We start from the raw sequence: 18,945 nt of genomic DNA, 5'->3' as shown, positions 1-18,945 counted from the left end.
GATTTATATCAAACTTGTGAGAAGTAGGTTATTGGTGTCTTTTTCAATGTCATACCTTTCAATATTTACTTTCCCAATTTCCATTGTTCTTATGCTTTCAGAATTCCACTGTTAATATTCTAATGCATGTTGGCTGATTTTTTGAGTTATGCCCTTCTCTATTAGTCTTTTCATATTAAAGCAGGACTTCTGGAAGTTTTGCCTAGAATTTAGAAACCAGAAAACCTCTGGATTATTAGCCCAGAGGCTAGTCATTGGCTAGGTGACTTATTCAGGGTCAGGCAAATAGAGAAATCTCATTTCATTCTACATAAAAAATGCACATGAACCACCAAGAATTGATGTAACAGACTTCATAAACTTGACATACCCTCTCAAAAAAAAAAAATGACACTGTACTACATACTAGATTCAAAATTACTAAACCATACCCTATCTTCCTGTTTTCATATCTTCAAAAGGCAACGTGTGAATCTGATTTCTCCAAATATAATATAAAAATAATTTATATTATTTAAATATAATTATGTTATATATGATTATATATTGTTATATCTATATATAAATAAAGTTAATATAACATTCATAATTTCTCCTTTATTTGATAACTTTTGTGTTTATATTTTACATGGGCTACAAATCTTGGACACAAAGCTTTTAGATATTTGCACTTAAACACTCCATTTTTTCTAACATTGTTATTTTAAACTCATTTCTTCCTCAGATTTAAATTTTTTATTCCTTCCCTTAGGTACTTTAAAATTTCGTTCATTTTTATTATATCTAAGTAAAACACAATGAGGAAAGAAGCACAAAAGATGCCTTATTCCTCCTTCTTTGTGTAACTCAAAATAGCTGAATTTATTTATCTCCCCGTGTCGACATAGAGCTTAACTTTGAGTAGATTCGAAACATACACAAGGTTTTCAGAAATTTGTAAGTGACCAAGAACATGGAAGGATAATGAAAGTCATCTTGAGACCTTAAACACACTGTCTTTTACCACAAACATTTTGATTTACTAGCTTGTGATATAAACCATTGAAACAGCCGTCAGCCTCTCAGTTAGAATGCACCTCGCATATACGTGCATCTGCCTGAGTATTTTTTTTTTAATCACAAGAAGTTTAGCTATCATTTGTAAAATAGATTTCTCATACGATATGTTTGAATTCACCAAAGAATTTAAGTGATCTTTTTTAAAAAAAGTAGAACATTGCAGTTTTAAATGACTGTGTTGGAAGGATAAGAAATACTCCTTTAAAATTGAAGAGATATCCCGGTGCCATCCTTGGGCCTTATCATTTAATAGATGCCACAGTGCAGGAAGTAAAGCGAGCTAATTTCCCCATGTAAATGACCTCCTTTCAGAACTTGGTGGGCTGTGTGATCATTGAGAGGGTAAATAACCCCCACACCCAATTCACTCTGCACAGTTTTAATATGGGATTTTTTTTCAACTAAATATTTGAGGATTTTATTTAGCCAGAGACAATAATTTAAGCTTAGCAAATACCTTCGAAGAGTTAAATTTTCTCTTTCTCACCTTCAGTTTTGTACTAATCTCTAACCCTTGAATTGCTGATTTGCTTAAGGCAGAATATTCTCCCTACTTAAGGTTATAGATTTGTGCTCGACGTGTTTATGCAAGTGAAACTATTGCTACTCACAGCCCTAAAGACTGTCTTAACATTTATTTATTGGAACTGTTTCCTCCCCACCACAACAGTTTTTCCATTCTTTTCCATTATCAGCTGAAGATGAATCTATTTTTGAGATCTGTTCCCATAACACAAATGAGGTGATTTAACTTTGGCCAAGAAGTTAAGCATTTTCAAGAGGGAGATGCAGAAGTCAAAACTATTCAACTAAACCCCTCTCTGGGGACATAGCCTCTTTCTGATACACTAATAGGGTTCATTAGTTCCTCTGAATTTCTATGGGAGATCTGTGGGCTGAACTAAACCGGGAAACAGTCGCCTCCAAACTTTGAAAATACCAGGGGACAACAGTTGACACTTTCCACTATGTCATCCTGCTGACCCTTGGACTCTTCTTTCATCTTTTGTAAATGAATCACTCTGCTGTGGTTTTAATGAAGAAAAATCATGTTCTGGGGACTCCCAAGATCTGGGAAGGATTGAACCAAAATTTATATACAACTGGCTATCTTACAAACACAAAGGACAGTTTTTTTCCTGCATAATTCACTCTCTTAAATTTTTTAAAAAATTATGCTAAGGAGAGCAGGCTATTGTTTTTACAGAAATGTTTTCATTTAAAATCCTAAAATATTCATTTATTAATTTTATCAGAAGTATTAATCAACTTACCCTCAGTAATAATCGCCCCAGATTGTCAAACACGGCTTGAAGTCCCCTGATTATTTAAAAAATAGTTTCACTTCTTTTGAAGCCCCCGTTTTCCTTTCCTGGGTACTGTGATGGAAATTAAACGGAGCTGATATTTTCTTAGAATAATAAGCAGTTTTTAAAACTTTAAGTGGTTTTGTAACTATAGTGACTTACCTAACTATTACAGTTTAAACTGATGCTTCTAGAAACTGAATTTATTACTCTTAGAATTGTGCAGACTATTGTAAAGGCTTGAACATATGTTGGACAAAATGGTTATTTCTAGGGAGTTTGTTCAGATAAAAAAGTGTTTAAATAGTAATAAATATTCATAGAGGAATTTAGTTAAACTTGATACCCTTTTATAGTTTAATAGTAAGAACTGAGTGAACCTTGGAGCCTGGGAGAGTTGAGACTACTTGGCCCAACAACAGAGAAGGAAAATGGAGGTATGGCAGAAAATACACTATTTGAGTTGATGGAAATATGTGATTTTTGATTTAAGTGAATTTAATTGATTCTAGGAGATAGCCTCTGAGACTACATCTTAATCACTCCTGTAATAAGTTAGACATCATTAAATTGTCTTATGTCCATGTAATTGACTAATGGAAGCAAAGTAAAGACACATTTTGGGGGCTTAAGATATTCAAGGAAATATTTCATCATTTAAGCCAGTGATTTTAAGAGACTTAAAATGGCTTCATGTTTATTTTCTTTTACAATTTTTATAAGTTAAGAATAGCTGTATAAAATAGAAACCACAACTACATTTTATAACTGCATATATAAACGTATTTTTTTCTCTTCTCTAAATTTCTACCTGAGGTCAGTGGAAATTCACCTATGGTGCACAAATTCAAATGGAGATACAGTAAAACAGTGATACTAATGGGGCTTTTTTTTAACAAATAGGAAAAAAAATTCCTATTTTATAACAATGAAGAGTGGATCAATTTGACTTGCTTATTATTGGATCATTAATTAATTATATATTCAATTCATCTTTCCATCAAATACTTTCTACACAGTGCAATGTTAGAGGTGGGGGGAAAAGTGGAGAGAACATTGGCGTTGTGGGTTGGTAGGCAAAGAATCTAATAGAATTCAGCAACTTTTACACTCATGAGTCTGATTGGCATGGGGGTATGGTTTCTGGTAAAGAGTGGTAAGAATCACAGAGTCAGGCAGCCTCGTAAAGACCACTTGCCCCAAACCCCCATTTTACAGTCAAGGAAAGTGGGGCCTAAAAGCATCATATGTGCAAGGTTACATAGTTCATTGATAACGTGCTGGTTAGTTCCCAAAGCCCAGTCTCCTTATGTGTAAATTATGTTCAAGCATTTCGAAAGAGGGAATATAGAGGAGTCTGCTTCTAACCCATCTTCCTTTTTAAGTCTTTTAATAAGTGCATTTGTCTCATCAAATACTTCCACTTCAAAAGCTTTTAAAAAACTGAAAATAATGAGGCATCATTTCCTAGCAGTTATTCCTGGTTTTAGGGAATCCACTACTTAGTGTCATGGACGGTGGTCATGTGAATTTATTAAACTGCAGATCTGGACATTTGAAGGCAGATAATGGCCAGAACTCCAAAGAAGTAAAATAGCTCTACTGGACTGCACGTGAACAGGGAGCAGCACCAGAATCTGACCTAAGGGAACCTAGCCCAGGGATTTGTGCAGGGAAGAGGCAGCACTGCGGTAGCATCCTCCTACATATGACAATGGAGAGGTGCACCAGTCCTTCTAAAGAGCAGTTTCATAAAATCTGAAACCCTAATGGAGGGACAACCACTCCAGTCTGTTTATGGGCAACAATTAACTTTTTGTATTTGCATCTGTATACATACTCTGTAACGTATAAAGAGCTTCATCTATATGTTCTCACAACATATAGGATTCTCATAGAATTTTTTTCTGTTTCTGAGAATCTAAACAAAACCAAACATGACAATTTAAGAAGAAATCAACTTGATTTTCTCCTTTAGCAGCCACCACTTCTTTGAGTAAGGTATTGAACAAGTTAAGCCTCGACATTTAGAATTATAGCTCATCTAGTCTTTGCAAATGTTATGAGTAGAAAACAGAAAATGCCTCGTTGGTATCCCTGGTTCCTCAGACAACCCAATTAGGGTCTTGGGACCACAAACTCATTTTCCTTATATGAATGATATTTCTGCAACAGTACCACCAATTATATGTATCAAAGCTCTTCTACTAAATGCATATCCTCAAAGTGAACTGCGTGCATTGTAACATTGCGTGGTTTGTTGATTTATGATTTTTCTTAATAAACATATTTCAAATTTTTGGAAGAATTCCACCAAAGAAGGGAAAAAAGAAATTCAATTACCATTTTAGTTTTGTAAAAATACTATTTTGGAGGGGATAGCAGATTGAAAATTAGAATTTCCAAAGTTTTAAACCCAGGGGGAAAGAATTTGCTAGAATTTAAAAGGACTGCATACGGTACTTACACTGCACTGCCAGGGACCCGGAGAGTTGATATCCTGAGTCCTCTTGATGAGCAATGAAGGTTGTTTCATTAAGTACAGAGACTTCATTCTTAAGTTGAAAACCGTGGGCAGAAACAGAAGCTGGGCTAATTTTTCCAGTGCTAATTCTAGAATCTCGGTCACTGAAAACTAAAGGTATTCTCTTTGAGAAAGCATATTGTTTTTACTCACAGCTAAAACATTAAAATATCTTAGCTAATTGGTGGGGTGAGGTTAGATTTCTTTTTTGAATTATCAGATTGAGGTGTCCAAGAGAGAGAGCATGGATGGCTTGTTCAGAAGACCTTGCTAAGGTACTCAACTCCCAGTGTCAAAAAATGATATTCATGTACTATCTTCATTGTAAACACTTCTTTGCAAACCCTAGTCTTGGGATAGGAAGAAAATAACAACAGCTACAATCACTAAAACTGGTTTGTAATGATTCTCTCTGTTGAAATTGAGACTAAATTTGCAATATGCCACTCTGGAACTGATTACCTTCTCAATTCTGTCAATAGCAGAGAACATGGTCTCATCAACTCATCGTGGTTTAGTTCATGCCTTCCCCTGACAGTGTGACAGAGAAGCCAAAGGAACAGCTCTAGGGAGGGGCAGAGAAGGAAGTTCATTTTTCAGAATCCTCCCTCCTCTTCTCGTAATGCACAAATGGGTGAGTACAATAAATCTCTGTTTCCTCATACAAATACTATGGATGGCTGGGGGCAGTTGATAGAACCCCCTTTTGGTGTCCAGTAGCTCATTCTCATTCACTCAGAATGAGGGAGAATTGGCTGTCAGTTATAAGTGTGCACAATGTATATCTTTAGAGAGTAGAAAGAGGTCTATACATAATAAGATTTGCTTAAAGTGATAGAGTAGAAAATAATTTCCAACATAGCAAACACTCTTCTCAGTAAAGTACTATATAGATATTTGGCATTATTTCCATTTATATCATTGCCCTTTCCTCTTTTTTTTCTTTTTAATCACCCCCTATTTTTTCCTGAATAGTTCATTGGAAATATAGTAAACGATTTTTTTCTGTAGAGAGACATGTACATATGAGATTTTCATAATGATGTCTCAAGGAAAGAAAATGTGTATTTTAAAAGTACAGAGGATGGATGCTTTCAAAAAATATAGTCATTCTTCTCACTACAGCAAAGAGACATAAGCAGAGAAGATCTGTTATTCTCAAATTAAAGACTATTAAACTAAGATATATGGAAATATAACATGACTTGTTATGTTTGTTGGACCAGAAATTGCAGAACCACGAAGAATCTGTATCTGTCTATAGCGACATACTCTTTATCCTAATAATAACACCTCCTACAATTTAAGGCCCACTTTATCTCACTTTAAGATAGCGTGGGCCTGTAGAAACAGAAAATGAACATCACGCTTTTTAATAACTAGAATTTGTATATTGTGGTTCACGTTTGTTACTTTAATTTCAGGAATTTGGCAGCAGACGCATGCAGAAAAGACTCTTTAAATTTTAAAAAGTTCTCTCCACGCCTGATACAGATGCAAATTGCTTGCTCATTACATTCTATCAGCCTTTTAAAATAAGTTTACTAAAGCAGAAGCATTCTCTGGCAGTAAGACAGCTTACCTGCCAAGCTTGACATTTCTATAACCAAATCAATATTTCAATAGCCTCCAACTATAAATCTGATGTTGATTTGAATTCTAGAAAGTAATGAATGATCCAATTAGAAAACAAAAAAAAAATAATTAGAGTGTTTATTCTTCCCTGTTGATAAGGAGTCTTTGACAAGACAGAATACTGTTTCCAGCAAGCCTCTTTCTTTAGGTATAATTGATCTTGGAAGTTAAAGTTTTGTTTGCATTTTTAGCATTGGGAGTTAAACACATTGCTTTGATAAAGCTGTTAAGTGGCAGCTTACCTACCCACAGTTTATTACTGCTTTGTGTCTGAAATATGCAAAAATGTTGTGCTAGGTAAGATATATTTACAAGTGAGCATGGACATGATAACATATTACACAGCACAGTCTCTATCCTGTAGTGGGACCCAGTAACTGTCTGTTGAGTGAATAATAAATGCTGTGACACTTCTTTCTGTAAGTTTTTTCCTTTGGGGAGTCAAGAATTTGATAAACATTTAGACCCCTCCGAATGCTCTATTCTATTGAAAATTTATCCATTCAATTCCAACCATCCCTACATCCATCATCCATCCATTCATTCATTCTTTTATTTATTCACTCAGTCAATGTTTATTGTAACTAATATGAACAAAACTATGGAACCTAGGGTCCAGCCCCGTGGCCTAGTGGTGAAGTTCAGTGCACTCCACTTCAGTGGCCTGGGTTCGTGGGTTCAGATCCTGGGCAAGGACCTATCACTCATCAACCATGCTGTGGCAGCGATGCACATACAAAATAGAGGAAGACTGGTACAGATGTTAGCTCAGGGCTAATCTTCCTCAAGCAAAAAAGGAGGAAGATTGGCAACAGATGTTAGCTCAGGGCGAATCTTCCTCACCAAAAAACCCACAAATCTGTGGAACACATAAAGATGGGACAGAAACTGACCATGATTCTAAAGGGCTTAATCCACTAAGGAGAACTAGATAAACATATATATATATATATTTTTTTTAAATACTAAGGATAAAGTGATAAATATTCAAGAGAGGTACACAATGCCGTGTACATTCATCCCTTCCTACTGGACAAACCAGCAATTCCTAGGGAAGAGCTGAGTCCATATGGTTCAGTAATATTTTATCATGCTGAGAAAGTAATGCTCTGATTCACAGGTATGGGGAAAGCATGAGACAGGAATGGATCTTGAGTGTAGAAGCCACAATTTTGATGTCCTATCTTGCCTGGGTCACTAGAAGAATGAAATGATATTATTCTTAGAGGCCATGAATGCTAGGTTAAAGATTGTTATTCCACAGGCAGTGGGGTTTTGAGTAGGGGTTCAGAACTTTACACTTTGAAAGTCTGCTCAAGGAGCAATGTGTTGTGATCAACTGGAGATGGAGGGTGTTGAAACTAGAAGAACAGTGGAGACTCTTGGAAAAACCAAGGTCAAAGTGTTGAAAGGTCTGTACTGGGGAAGTTGCAGTGAATGCATGACAAAGGTAGATGAGGGAAATAAATTTTGAGATAGAATTCGTATGACTTTCACTTACTCAACAAACACATTTGATTTTCAACATAATTCTCAGGACTATACAAGGTACTATGGACATTTATATAAGTAAAGGACATCATAATCATATGATATATATGATATAGCTTAGTAGGATTTTCATGGGCTCAAAATTTGTATCTTTCGTTTATCTACAGGCTAGCAAGATAAATAACTGCATGGATTAAAGGAGATGATAACATCAAAGATATGTCTGAGGTTTCAAATCTGGGTGAGGAAGGTGATTTGAAACAGCCCAGTGGTCGAGAGCACAGGCTTTGAGGCAGAACCACCCGGGCTGAAGTCTCAGCTCTCTCTCTCATGAGCTGCTCAACGTGGAGCAGCTCAACTTTGACCTTCCTTAAGTTTCTGTTTCCATTTCTGAGCATCAAGAACCATAATGTATCCTTCACTGTTTGAGTCAGAATTCAGTGAGACAATGTATATAAAGTGCTTACAATAGAGGCTGGTGAATGAGTAATGATGATTATAATTGGTTTTAAAAAGTAAAATTAGTGGTAGAATATGGAGAGCAGATTACGAGTTCAGCTTGATCCATATCCAGTCAAGATTTAGAAATGTGGATCCAAAGCAGAGCAAAGGTTATGAACTGGGACTGCTGTGTCCCGAGATGCTAGCTGAACAGTAACATGGATGACAGAGCCTTCCAAGGGGGCACATGCGAAGGGGGGAGCCATGGACAGACCCTTGAGAAATAACTGAAGATAACAGGTAGGAGGAAGAGCCAGGAAATCAACTAAGGAACTGGTAAAAACAAAAGCCATATTTGTTCATTTTCCTGTTCAAATTAAAATCATTTGCTCTGTTTAAGAAGAAAATACAAATTCGAATTTCAGGAACTTCATATTTGATTTGACTTCATCATAACTCAAATTGTCTTTCTTAAGAAACTTACTTGATATGAGCACTTCATATTTTCCAAAGCTTAGGAATTTCTACTCAATAATGGCTGTTTTGGGGCAGCACCCTGTGACTAACTCCTCACTGGAGCTCTGTTAGAGACCCTAATTGTTAACTTTACCAACTTAGAATGCAACAAAATGCCTCTCACAAAGAGTTCAAGATTGCGATGTATGACACCTGCCTTTACCACACTGCTTTTTGATTAATTAAATACTTTATTTATTTGAAGATTCAATTGCTGTTGAAATGTTTTCTTAGATGTAAGTGATTAATAAGACTCTTACCACACTGCTTTTTTATTTGGGAAAATTTGGATCTATAAACAATTACTAGTAAAGATGTGGCCAGGTATGATTAGTAAAGAGAAGCATCTGAATGATGTAATAGTTTATTTGTTTGCCCACCATTATAGGTGAATTGGTGTTTGAGAGAAATCTCAGTCTGACAATTTGGGGCCCTAAGTGGCATCAGAAACAACGTATTCAAACCCTCAAAATGAAGTTCTCAGTACACGAGTTCCAGAAAGCAAGCCCGGCTTAATTAAACCTCTCACTATTGTAACCAAAACATGTATTTTAAGAACTCAATCTGCTCAAATCATAGAGTTACAATTAATTTCAATTTTTATACTAAAATTGTGTGTACCTTTTTCTTTCCAAACAGGAATTCTAGAATCTACGGTGTTTAGATTAATAAAGATAGCAGCTATCTACTTTAGGAGTTTATTAAAGATAGGAACTGCATAAATAACCACACCCAATTTCCTCTCTTTCTCAAATACAGTCACTAATGAAAAACAACAAAACAGGGGACATAAAGAAAATTAGTAAAAACTGGGGACATACAGAAAATTAGTAAGATGACAGAGCAGCAGGCACAATGGTTTAAGTTTTTTCCCTATGTAGCTGCAGTGTAGCATTATTTATGTTAGGGATATATTTTTCTTGAGTTAGAGCTTCCAGGTTAAATAATTTTAAGGAAACAATAACACGAGTTTTAAATAAGTGCTCGATACGAGAAATGTGATATATGGCTAAAAGATGGGACTTCATCCTCAGTGAGTCTCTTGTTGTTTTTAAAGAGACTTAAAGACATCTGGTAGTAAAAACAGCTGCATTATCTCTAAATTTTTGCAGCATCATTTTGTGTTAAATATTACTATTCTTTCTACACAGTGATATGAAATGGGAGCTAAAATAAAGTAGCTAGCCCAAAAGGGTCTTCAATGGAAAGATGAGGCAAATAAAAATTTTTCTTAAGGAATTAAGCATACTTTGAATTGTTGAAGCAAGTTGACCTCTCTTCATGGTCAACTTAAAGTTAATTCATTTAAAGTGATCCTTCTAGAGAAGAATGATTTTAAAAGAATACCACTGAACAGATAACACACTAATTCAGGTATCGATTATTATTACAGGTGTTGAAAATCCAGAGGATTGACTTTATTTCTGTTTCCTTCACTGTTTAACAGGAGAATGAAATGACCATTGGTTAAAACGATACCTTAAAATCATCCATGGATATTGTTCCTTTCTCAACACCAGAGCTCCCTGCTTATGAATTGAGTTAACAGAACATTTATTTCACATGATACTGTCCCAGAGACCTGGTCCTGAAAACTGTGGGACTGGCTAAAAAAGTGAATGGATGTTGAACTGAATTAAGTTAGTAATTTGGTCATTTTTGTGATATTTGGAAGCATATGGATTTGGGTTCAAATTCTAGTCCTTTACCTTCTTAGTAGATTTTTGATCCTTGAACTGCAGTAGATCTTATGGGGACTTGTGGGGATTAAATGAGGTGACATCTGTGGCACTCAACACAGTGTATGATACCCAACTTAGTGTACACAAGGGCGCTCACTTGATTTTTATAATCTCTCTCTCTCTTTGTGTTGGATTCTGCTTTGTGGAGTGACAACAAGAGACAATTGTACTTGGTTTAATTTCTACAAAAACATTCATGCATGAACGAAAAAGTCTATTATTGACTCAGTGTCATCATAATAGGACCATGAAGTAGATTTTCTATGATTAAAAACACTGGTTTTAAAACTATGGAAAGTCATAAATGAGTCATGGCAACCTTTTGACAAAAGCACAGATTATGCAGAAATGTATGATTCATCTGTGTTTTCCTTAAACTTTTACCTGGGTGAGAGAGGAGGTAGTATTGATTTGTACATCTCCTTCTAGGATTATTAGAGTTTATGCTTTAACTATGAAATTTAATTCAAAATAGAGAATGATCTCTGACACAAAATCCTCTGCTTTAAATTGAAGGGGAAACCTGTTACAGTTTCCCTATTTGACACAATTTCTATAAAAAGAATGGATTTTATGACCTGAAAAAAATTCAATAAAGAATAATAAAAATTACCTACAATAATAAAAGCTACAGCTCATTTGACAAAGAGTATGTATATACAGGATACTTAGAAAAAATGCTCCTCTCATTCCCAAGTCCTCTCCCTTTAATACATATAGAAGAAAATGAGTTCCATTTAAGATGAATATTTGCCAGTTTTTCTTAAAAATTAGAAAAATGGGGAAAATTTTGGTTGTTACTAGTTTTTTTTCCCTCTATTTTATGAAATGCTACAATGAATAAACTGGTTTATGCATCACCTCTCACTTGTGTGAATAGATTTATAGGATAAATGCCTAGAAATATGATTGCTGAGTCACTGGATAGAAAATTTAAATATTAAAAGACAAAACAAATTTCCCTTAAAAGTGGCACTAATTTATGTTGCCACCAAAGGCATATGTGCGTAAACATTTCACCACATCTTACCAGCACTAGATACTATCAACCATTTTAATCTTTGCCAATCAGATAAGTGAAAATGGCTTTTTGTTGCTTTAATTTGTCTTTCTTTAATGATGAGGTAGGTTTAACCCTTTCTCATATGATTATTAACCATTTGTGCATCTTTTTTCCTGAATTTTACACGCCCAAGAAATTTGGCATTGTTTGTGATCTGATTTCATTCTCCTAATGATCCTATGATAGAGGTACTATTATATGCACATTTTACAAAAAATAAATCTGGGACTAATCGATATTTAGTATCATGCCCAGTAGGACCAGACTGATAAATGGCAAATGTGAAGTTTGTACAGGAGCTTGCCTAACACCAAGTTAATTGTCTAAACCACACAGCCATATTGAGTTCATCTCCTGCCTACAGAGAGAATCATGAGGCTTTTGCATTTTTATTTATTCTGTACTATTTCAATCATCCCAACATTTAGTCAGAATGTATAAGCGCCTTTTATTTCTATTTTTTTATTTATTTTTATTTATTTATTTTTAATTGTTTGTTTATTGCAGTAACATTGGTTTATAACATTGTATAAATTTCAGGTGTACATCATTATACTTCTATTTCTGCATAGATTACATCATGTTCACCACCCAAATACTAATTACAACCCATTACCACACACTTGTGCCAAATTATCCTTTTTGCCCTCCTCCATCCCCCTTTCCCCTCTGGTAACCACCAATCCAATCTCTGTCTCTATGTGTTTGTTTGTTGTTGGTATTATCTACTACTTAATGAGGGAAATCACCTTTCATGTGCCTGGCACTGTGACAGTTTCTCTATCTACAGCAATAAACAATTCATAATTAATAAATAAGTACATTAATGAATATACATTTCCCTTCAGTGTATAATTCAAAACAATCTTACAATTTAATTACAAATGTGACAAGTACAGCAAAGGAGAATTACAGGATACTGTATATATGAATAATAGGCAGCTGACTGGCATCATATAGAAGGAGCTTTGCATAAACATAATCAGGGTGCATAATTTGTAGAAAATACTTTGGGAGATAAAAGACAGATAAATGCTACAATGAAAATGTCTTAAGAATTTCATTTATCCTTACAAAAATACCTTTATCTAAATTTTTTAACTTGGTTTTGAAAAAATCTCAAAAAATGTGCAAAAGTATCAACCATTTAAAAATTTTTTTTTTCTGAACGTTGACTTCTCTAACTAGCAGTAAAGAGTGTGTAGGAGAACTGAAATTTGCACAAAATGGAGAGAGGTGAACATGTATGTTTTGGGATACGAGCAAAGATGATAGATGAAAATGTTATAAGAAATATAATACTTGGATGGACAAGGAAAAATCCACCTTTTTACTCACCCCTCCTTTTAATTAATAACCTACATATTTCAGAGAAATATTTTTCAGAGAAATTAAATGGCTCAGTAGTATGGTGCTTAACTGATTGAGTTAACCAAACCAGAAAATAGAACGCTAATCAGCTGTAGAATTCTGAACAGTTCTGCATATATTGAATATAGTTTGATTAACCATAAAATAGAGGAAATGTTTTAAGATTATAGAACACCAGCAGAAAGAAATTTGTGATATTTTAGTTGAACCACATGAACTTTTCAATATTTGACCATTTTAACTTACAAAAAGTGCAATTTTATGTAGTTAAGTATGTACAACAAACCTAAGTGCTTTTCTTATGTATTTACTCACAGATAGATGGATGAACATGTCTATAGATGATATAAAACTTCTCATATACCTAACTCTGTCATTCACACGTGTGAAGAGAGTAAAAGAGAGATTTAAGGAAAAAAAAAGATGCAGAAAAGAGATAAAAATGCAAATACTTTAGAAGCTCTTGTAATTGGACATTAAAAACTCAAGTCATGAAATGCATACATTTCCCTTCCATATAGCTTCTCCTGCAACTAGTTCAGATGGAGGAAATATAAATGAACCAAAGAGACAAGCAAATAATTGTTGTTTGAAATGTAGCATCCTGTAGTTCTTAATTTTTTTCATGATTAAATTTTGGGTTATTTCCCTCAAAAGTAGTGCATTAAAAAAAGAAACACAAAAAAATAAAATAAAAAATATTCATAACATTACTGGATCTATATTATTAAATACATGCATATATATGTTTCTATATGTAAAACATATATATAACATATGAATGTATATGAATGTATACCCAGATTTCTAAATTTTAGTCTTAAAAGAGCTACATGCCTTAGACTGTCATTAACTTAGTTGCCTCCTTTTCCTTTTATGGTACTGGAGATTGCTTAGAATACTCCCTGGTAATGGAAACTAAAGAATAATTGAATAATGTTATTTATTTATAACTTGTTTTTATTGGAGTAGGGGTAGAAAGTTGTTGAAGTCCATCAACCAGAGAATGTTCCAAAGAAAAATGTTGCTTCTACAAGATTAGATACAGTAGAAACTTTTAAACCATGAGAACATAGATCTCCATAAAGTGTAATTTACAGGCTTTTCAGAACTGCCTAATATGAACCAGCTATTGAGCCCTCACTGTATACCAAGGGCTATTCTAGGTGCTAGGGAAGGAGACAAAGTCTTTGCTTTAATAAAGCTTAATTAGTTTCCAATGTCTCTCCTCACTTTAGAAAAGTCACAAAGAGATCTTCTATTTCCTGTTTTGGTGTATTCCAACGTACCATGGCTGCTCCACCATACAAATAAGGTAAGTAGATATTCATAAAGATTTACTGAGGCTTATGCCATAGTCAAGGCATGAAAGACCAGACATAAAGTGAAATATAGACATAAATAATAAATAATAAAGGATAAAGTCAGAAAAAAAATCTGTTGCAAGTTTTAAGGTTACTGAGATTCTGACACTTTAAAAATGTATCAAATTTAATTGTTTCAAATTTGTTCTCAATACCGTATTTAAACATACTAATTTTCCAGTAAATGAATGTTTCAATTTTTAAAAATCTCCAGATAGTTAATTTATTATGCAATTAATTAATTATAATTATATCATTACAAAATTAATTTATTATAAAACTCATTTGCCTGGACTGCTCAGATTAAACTTTTTTTAAGTGTCAATGACTGAACTAATGGCTACTATGAAATCTTTCCAGAGAATTCCCAGTGAATAGACAAAATGTCTAAGGGTGGAGTAAGAGTGGTGGTATGAGAGAGTATTTTTTCACCAGGGCACATGACAGAAGCTTAATAAAAATTTATTCACCAATATTCCATTCTGGCTCACCATACCTTTGAGGCACACGATCCAAATCTAAGAGAAGTTTTAGAAATATCACAAATGCAAGCAAAATACATGTAAAAAGAAATTTTACCTCTTGATAGACTTTTTACTCCACGAGTAAACACTTTTGATATTTGACTACAGTTATGAAGTACGCATTTATGGATATTCATAAGAAAGCCGCTTTACTTTGGAAGAAGGACAGGTGACATGGAAGAAAGAAGTACTTAGGATTTAGTTAGATCTCAACATTAATTTTGGTTCTGCCACTCACTGACTCTTACCTTTAGGTAAGATACTAAACTTTACAAGTATACCAAAACTCTCTGAGCCTTAAGTCCCTCATCTGTTGAATGGGAATATTACCCACCTTACCAGGTTGTTCTGAGAATTAAATCAGACAAAGTGTGTTAAGTGTTTAGCAATGAATAAACTTTTCACGTGATTACTTCTTGAGTTTCTTTTTTCCTCTCATAAAGTATATTTTGTTTAATTATCTTCCTAAAGACTTTTTTAAAGTTTCTAGGGAGCAGATTTAGTCTATGTTTCTCAATGTAAGAATTGGCTTCTTAGAAATATTTGTATTTCAAAAGTTATCTTAACAATCCCCGGACACATTTTTTTCCTCCTCGGATATGAACATCTCAGACAAAATCCTACCCTAGTCCATGGCAGTCCAGATCTTCAGACCCTCTTTTTGAAGTGTTTGCTTGCTTACTGTATAATACAAGAAATTCTTAATGAAATGTAGCTCAGAGAAGTTGAAGGGCAACTTTTAATAAGTGCCAACCTCTTCTTTTAAGGTCATTTTTTCAAAGTGACAAAAGATATTAAGATTTCTTAGGGGCTGGCCCTGTGCCATAGTGGTTGTGTTTGGTGCGTTCTGCTTTGGCGGCCCAGGTTTGAGGGTTCAGATTCCAGGCTCAGACCTACACCACTTGTCAGCCATGCTGTGGTGTGATCCACGTATGAAATTGAGGAAGACTGGCACGGATGTTAGCTCAGGGCTAACCTTCCTCAAGCAAAAAAAAGAGGAAGATTGGCAACAGATGTTAGCTCAGGGTGAATCCTCTGCACCAAAAAAAAACAAGAAAGAAAAGATCTCTTACTAAATGACTCTTCGTGACTCATTTACAAGGAACTATATAATTGAAAGAGTCATAGTAGTATTGAATAAGGCTGAATCTTTTATTTTCCCATTCATCACTTACAACGCCATGTTGTCCTTATTTCAACAGTGCTTACTACATTACTATAAAATCATAAGTTATAAAAGGAGAGAAATGAACATAAAGTCAATGACTGCACAGGGGTGATATTCAGAGCTAAAATGAGATAAAGCTCAGAAAATAGAGGTTCTAATTCTATCTCTGCTACAAACCATTTTGTGTTTTTTGGTTTGGAAAAGGGATTCAGAAACTCCTCTAGCGTGCTATCCAAAGTATATTTTTGACTAATTCCAGCAAATTAAGAGAAGAAAGTTATTTCCTTTATAGAAAGAAAACAGACATGACCGATTACCACAAGCAGTTTATGAAAGATTTAAGAATTAAATGAGTCTCCTTTTCTCCTCGCCCAGTTTTCTTTCTAGAAAACCAAGCTGCCTTCCTGGAAATAACTGTACATACACGGAACTAATTATATTCACCTTCACAGTATTTGTGAAAGACAGAGTCTAATTTCATGCATTATTTTTATTTTACAGATTGAGGGAGAGTGAGGAGCAAGAAAGAGTACCCAGAGTTAAATGATCATCCACTGGTAGGGGTACAATCAGAACCACCTTGTTTACGACCTCCCAACATGGAGTTGCTGAGCAGAGAAATCATCAGTAATAAAGTCAAAATTTATCTGTGTTTTCTGAAAACAATCAAATGTAACAATTAAAATAGTTTTGTCCCTTTCTGGGTAGACCACTGGACTTTCTGTGTGTCCATTTAACTTTCTGGGATTTAGTTCCAACATCTAAAAATAAAGAAATTGGTTAAATAACCTGTGAGTTTCCTTCCATCTCTAAGTCTTTATAATTTAACCTACAATTATGAAAACTATAATTATGAATATTATAATTAAAATTTTATTATGAATATAATTATATCATTAATTCCTTGAGCAATGGCAGTTAATCTACATTAAAATTAAAAATTATGTCATTTTCTATATTTATATTATGCAATACTTCAAACAAAAATATTATTAGAAAATAATATTTTTTAAAAGTCTATGAATCCACTAACCACCTTTAAAATGCTTAACAACTGCCCTATTTTATTCATAATTTAAGAAATACATTACAAATACAGTTGAAAACCATGGCTAACATCACTGAAGCCTACCCAGAGGTTAGGTTTTTACCCACATTTCTCAGAACGTGTCCCTATTGTTAAATGACACACGACTGTGTAAACTTATTATAAGCAAAATGAGTGAGAGCAATGCTACAAGAGATGAGGGGGAAGAATTAGGAATACTTTGTTATTGTAAGTTGTTATTGGCATTTCCACTACCTATGAAGAGGTATAGTGTTATTTGAAAGTGGACTTGGATGAGTTGTAAGTGTATATTGGAAAACCTACGGCAATCACTAAAAAAAGCTGTTTAAAAAAGTGTAATTGATATGCTAAGAAATGGGAGGAAAATGGAATCATATAAAATGCTCAATTAAAACCACAAAAGGGGGCCGGCCCGGTGGCTTAATGGTTAAGTGCGCGTGCTCCGCTACTGGCGGCCCGGGGTTCGGATCCCAGGCGCGCACCGAGGCACCGCTTCTCTGGCCATGCTGAGGCCGTGTCCCACATACAGCAACTAGAAGGATGTGCAACTATGAAGTACAACTATCTACTGGGGCTTTGGGGGGAAAAAAAGAAAAGGAGGAGGATTGGCAATAGATGTTAGCTCAGAGCTGGTCTTCCTCAGCAAAAAGAGGAGGATTAGCACGGATGTTAGCTCAGGGCTGATCTTCCTCACACAAAAAAAAAAACAAAACACAAAAGGCAGAAAACATGTGAAAGGCAAAAATAGGAACAAAGAATAAGGACAAGAAATAGAAATATAGATATTAATCCAACTATATCAATAATCACTTTAAATGCCAATAGTCTAAATATACCAATTATAAGAAGGAAATTGTCAGAATGGATCAAAAAACAAGACCCAAATATATGTTTTCTACAAAAAACTCACTTTAAATATAAAGTTACCTATAGATTAAAAGTTAAGGGATGGAGAAACATGTCCCATAGTAACATTAACAGAAAGCAAGAGTGGCTATATTAATTTCAGACAGAGAAGATTCAGAGCAAGGAAAGCTATAAGCTATAAAGTGGGGCATTATATAATTATCATTATATTAATGATAAAGTTGTCAATTCTCCAAGAAGACATAACAATCCTCAATGCACTTAAGAACAGAGACTCAAAATACATGAGACAAAAACTGATAGAAGTGCAATGAGAAATAGATTAATCCACTATTACAGTTGGACACTTCAGTACGCTTTTCAGAAATAGACAGATCCAGCAGGCAGAAAATCAGGAAGAATATAGTTGAACTCAACAGCCCTATCAATCAACTGGATATAATGGACATCTGTAGGCTACTTCATCCAACAACAGCAAATTACACACTATTCTCAAGCTCACATGAATCATTCACCAAGATAGACCACATTCTGGGCCATAAAACACACCTTAACAACTTTAAAGGAATAGAAATCATACAATGTCAGCTCTCAGACCACAATGGAATTAAACTAGAAATTGAACTGGAATCATGTGTGGTTAGTGCTGGGCCTGAAGTCTATATAGAGTGGAAAAAGACTCAGAACAGCCAACTCAGTATGAAAAGGAGAAGGACAAAGTGGGAGAACTGATACTACCTGACTTCAAGGTTTATTATGAGGCTACAGTAATCAAGACAGTGTGGTATTGGTTAAAGAATAGAC

This window comes from Ceratotherium simum, chromosome 32 (assembly GCF_057802395.1).
Source record: "Ceratotherium simum simum isolate JZ-2026a chromosome 32, ASM5780239v1, whole genome shotgun sequence".
Lineage (NCBI taxonomy): Eukaryota > Metazoa > Chordata > Mammalia > Perissodactyla > Rhinocerotidae > Ceratotherium > Ceratotherium simum.
Note: the sequence above shows the minus strand (reverse complement) of the source record.